Below are 5,335 nucleotides of genomic sequence, written 5' to 3' on the forward strand. Positions count from 1 at the left end.
GCCCAGTGGCTCTAACACCTGGTCACTTCTTGATCGGGGAACCGCTCACGGCGATTCCGAATCCCAGCCTCGCGGACCTTCCCGCATCTCGCTTATCCCGGTGGCAACTAGTCCAGCAGATGCAGCGACACTTCTGGAAGCGCTGGTCTCGGGAATACTTAAACTTGCTGCAACCTCGAGTCAAATGGCTCAAGTATAAGGCTCGGATCAAGGCCGGAGCCGTTTGCCTAATCAAAAGCGAAATCCTTCCGCCTACGCAGTGGCCACTTGCTCGCGTCGTACACGTGCACCCGGGATCAGACGCTTCCGTTCGAGTCGCGACAGTTCGCACTGCCACGTCGCAATTTCGCCGGCCGGTGCACAAACTAATTCCTCTGCTGCCACCGGGCGATGGGGAAAGGATGCTGGTGAGGCCTCCGAGACTGATCAGATGAGCGGTTCTCCCGATCCGCGCCTATAAAATTAATACTTTTCAAATTGCGTTCAAATTGTAGGTTAAGTTCACACTAGGTTTAATGGTTCACCTCATACACTCATTTGTAATTAGACTTCACCTCATTAAGGCACTTCATCCTCATTGTATCTTCACCCCATCGTCATTTGGTTCACTGTACATTTCCATTTATTCACTCACGACACATAGTTCACTTTACTACGCCACACGTTGCCGATCCATTCATTCTGTCTCAATTTCGTCAATGAATGACGAGGCGGGTGGAATGTTTGGGATTGGCTGCGCGTGGCGTCAGATCTCGAACGCGAGATCCACCGCGCCGCCCTACTATTGGCGGGTGCTCGGGTCGCCGCGAGATCGACTGTCGATCGACGGCGAGTCGTGCCATAGGTTGTCACCGCCGGATCGATGAACGACGCCGCTAATAGAATTTCTATTGGCCCAGGATTCAAATTCGGCAAGTCATCGTTCCGGCGGTGATAGAAAACCGCTCGCGACTCGCCTACGATCAGATCGTCAGTTCATCTACACGTTAACAGTTCTAAATCGTTTTCTCTGCAATCGTTCATAAGTAGCTAAGACGTCGCGCGTCGTGGGACCGGTCTTGTACTACGGCGATTCAGTTATCTGGATTCCCAGCAACTCCGCTGAGAATAATTACACAGTCCTTTCGGGTTAATACATTTATTGACAACTAAAGCTAACCTACCAGTTGGCTTCACCTTGTATATAAATTTTGTAAAGTTCGTCAGTGACGATCCGCTAGACGGGAATAAAGTGCTCGTTCCGTACCGAAAAGTTTATTTTGTAACATTTTCCGCAAATCCGTAATTTCATGATTAATTTATGTCGTCGGCAAGGCAAGTAATAATGTAAAGATAATACTTGATGAAGTGGAGAATTATGTACGATGATATATTGAACTAAATTATTTGTCATGCCTTATTAAATTTTCTTTTTATCATTGATGTCCTATTGAATTGCGTTGAATGATATTGAAATGAAATTGACAATATGATATTGAAACGTACCATGTATTTAATATGTTATATGTAATTTACGGTGATGGAAGGGACGTTCTAAAGAATGCCTCGTAGAATTTGGGTCGTCGGGAACTACGTGCCGTCTTTGTAATCGTTAAACGTACGAAAGTAATATTCGCGAACGCGAAACGACAAATTGGCGCAATTATGTCGCGAGAGAAAAAAAAGCGAGAACGATTAGCGAAACAACTCGGACTTAGCGACAAATTATAATTAACGTTGTAAAAATTGCTGGGAAAAGCCGCGCGTAGCGGAGGTGTCACGGCCCGATAAGGCCAAGACAACAGCCCTCTCAACACGTCACCAGGCCCAAGTCCACAACCGATTCAGCACCCAACACTGAACCATGAAACAATCCTAAACCTTTGTACCCCAAACAAGATTACCCATTAATATATAAGACCCCAAACTCGTGTACCCGACAGTCGACGATCACCTCTGCTACGGCACGTCTCGCCGATCCAATTTTCAAAATAAAAAGCAACTTCGAATTCCCGAAATCTTCAAGTATTCAATCGCGAAAGTGAAATACGGCGTTCTTTCGCGAAAACCAGCCATTTCACCGTAACAGAGTGTGGGATCAGGACCCCCAGACCAAAAGTATGTAGGAGATCGGGAAGAACGGGAGGGTTCCGTGGGTGAGCGCGTTAGTCGATCGGCTACCACCAGTGAGGTCGCGGGTTCGATTTCCGGCGGCGGTGCCCTCATTTTTCCCGAGATCCTACAAGAGGATAAATTCGTGCTGCCGGGATACAATTTCGAAACACGCGAACACACCCGATACATTAGCGAGGAATTTAGAGATAGTTTTTCTGTTGCCGATTGGGGACAAGGAATCTATTGTTCGTACGCGTACCGCGGCAAGGCAATCAGCCGGGGTCGCCTCGCCCGAGCGAGGTAACCAAAACACAAACAGACCGGGAATTTATGGCCTTGCCTGCAAAACCAAACGAAGCGATAGTAAGCGACTCGGGAAATACGAAACAGATGAGCGAGATGCTCAAACCGGAACGTGACGAGGGGGACGAGGGGGAAACAAAATCGGTCTACGGGGAAGCGTCGGATGAATGGCCTTTGTCCGACGTAGAATCCAATATTGAAAATAATGCTTGGACGGAAAGATCACCGCCGAAAAACATTATTTTACCGGTGCCGGATTTTCGCGCGGAAGAGCCGATGCCGGAATATCGTGGAAATGAACCGATGCAATACCCCTCACACCTCGTATCCGGAATAAATCCGAGTCATTCTAGACCGATGCCGGCGAACGTATCACGTGAATTATTTTACCGGGGGACGCCAACCGCAGAAATAATGCGTAAATGGCGAAAAAAATTTTCCGGGGCACCAGGAGAGGATTCGGAATCCTTCCTGGATTGCCTAATGAAACAACGGAAATATTACAATATCGTGGATAAAAATTTATTACGTTGCCTACCGGTATGTTTAGACGGAATCGCGGCCCATTGGTACGAGACGCGGGAAAATAAATGGACGTCATGGGATAAATTTGTGGCCGAATATAGGAAATTTTTCGGGGATCCCAAGTATCGCGAAACGTTAGAGAGAAATATTAAAGATCGGTATCAGGGAGAAAACGAACCGTTGCGCGATTACATTGTCATAATGCGGGCAATGTTTAATAAATTGAACCCGTCGTGGCCGGAAGACAAAAAGATTATTAAAGTATACTGGGGCACGAAACCAATTATTAGATAGGCAATAGCACTAACGACAATAATGACACTAGAACAATTAGAAGACGAACTGTTAGAAGCAGAACGACAGACGGACATGACGACAAGACATAACCCAAGAGCGTCCGAAATGGCCCATCCAAGTTTAGCGTACGACCCTTATCGGTACCCCCGCCAAAAACAACAGGACAAGGGGAAACTAAATAATTATAAATGCGCGTATGCAATGGCTGCCGTAACGAGCGTGGATAGCGAGGGTTCGAGCGAAAAATCCTCTAGCCCCACTCGCGAAAATCAGAATTTTAAATCAGAAAGGAAAGCGATACGGCCACGAGATACCACGACGCACCGAAGGAAATCGCCCGAAAATGACAACAATCGACAAATACCACCGCGCGATAAACAACGTGCGAGCGGAAGAATGTCACTAATGTGTTGGAATTTCCGTAAGACCGGGCACATGGCGCGAGATTGTCGCGAAGAGCCGCGGCTACATTGTTACCGGTGCGGAGCAGAGGGAATCATGATAAACAGATGCCGTAAATGCAATAAAGGCACGGGAAGCGAGGAGAGAAGTCGCTCGAAAGGTCCGAAGACACTTCACCCGAATTAACCACTTCGTTCTCATGGACGTGTTATCACGCGACGTCGATACCGTTCGTATAAGGTCACACACGTGTTATAACGCGCCGCCGATACTGTTCGTACAGATCACAGACGCGTTATCACGCGACGCAATTTCGCTTCCGCGGTACCACGGACGTGTAAACACGCGGGCTTGTCTTTGTTCCGTCTGAGGACACCGCTTATTTCTATGTCGTTTCAGTTAGTTCTCGTTTAAGTGTGCGTGTGTTTAAGTGTGCGTTGTGTATGGTGCAAAATAAAATGTATCCGCAAAGAAACAAGATACTATTGTGAAAATTGTGATGTTGCGTTATGTGTAGTTCCATGTTTCGAATTATATCACACACAGAAACAATAAATGTAAAATATCCTGAAATCAATATTTTTATTTAACTATACCGTTCCCAGAATTAATAATTTTTCGAATTAAAGCACTTAATCTAATAAAGAAAAACGCGAGATATGTCGTGTGTAGCATCGTACGAACAGTATCGGCGGCGCGTCATAACACGTCTGTGACCTTATACGAACGGTATCGACATCGCGTGATAACACGTCCGTGAGAACGAAGTGGTTAATATCGGCCCGCGTCGCAATAAAAGAAACACCAGAAACACCGCCGTTACTAACAGTAAAAGCATTCATCGGAAAGATGCCGGTTCGCGCATTAGTAGGCTCGGAGTCCACGGTAACATTTATAAGCCGTGCATTAGTCTCTTAGATAGATGCCGGAGAAATAAAATTAAAAAGGACAGAGCGTCCATGCTATTTCGTTTTAACGACAGCTGCCGTAGATCGTGCAACAGAAGAAGCACAATTCAAATTACGTATCGGGAACAAAGTATGCCAAATGTTAGCGCGCGTGTTAGATAACCTTGTAACTCCGGTATTATTAGGGATAGATGCAATAGCATCATTCGGAATTGTCGCGGAATATCACCGAGCCATTTTGTACTTTGCAGAACAGCCGGAGGAAACGTTTCGGTTCAACGATACCCCCCACGCGACAGTGTACTGCGGGTTACAAAAATTAACCGATGTAGAGAAGGTTAAATTAGAGAAATTTCTAGAGACTTCGCTGCCGAAATTAGAGAAAATGACCGGATTGACCGACTTGATTAGCCGCAAAATTGACATCGGCGACCATCCGCCTATAAAACAGAGATATTATGCCGTCTCTCCTAAAGTACAGGAGGCGATATATAAGGAAGTAGATACCTTATTAGCAGACGGCATAATCGAACCGTCACAAAGCGGCTGGTCAAGTCCGATACTCATGGTCAAGAAAGCAAATGGTAAATACAGATTTTGTCTCGATTTCAGAAATGTAAACGAAGTCTCTAGGAAAGACGCGTACCCCTTACCACTCATGACGCAGATACTGGACAAACTGCGCGCCGCGAAATACATCTCGACTCTTGACCTCAATCAGGCGTACTTCCAAATCCCGTTAGAACCCAGAAGTCGCGAAATCACGGCGTTCACGGTACCGGGAAAAGGATTGTTTCATTTCCGTC

The sequence above is a fragment of the Halictus rubicundus genome, unplaced genomic scaffold, assembly GCF_050948215.1.
Source record: "Halictus rubicundus isolate RS-2024b unplaced genomic scaffold, iyHalRubi1_principal scaffold0223, whole genome shotgun sequence".
NCBI lineage: Eukaryota > Metazoa > Arthropoda > Insecta > Hymenoptera > Halictidae > Halictus > Halictus rubicundus.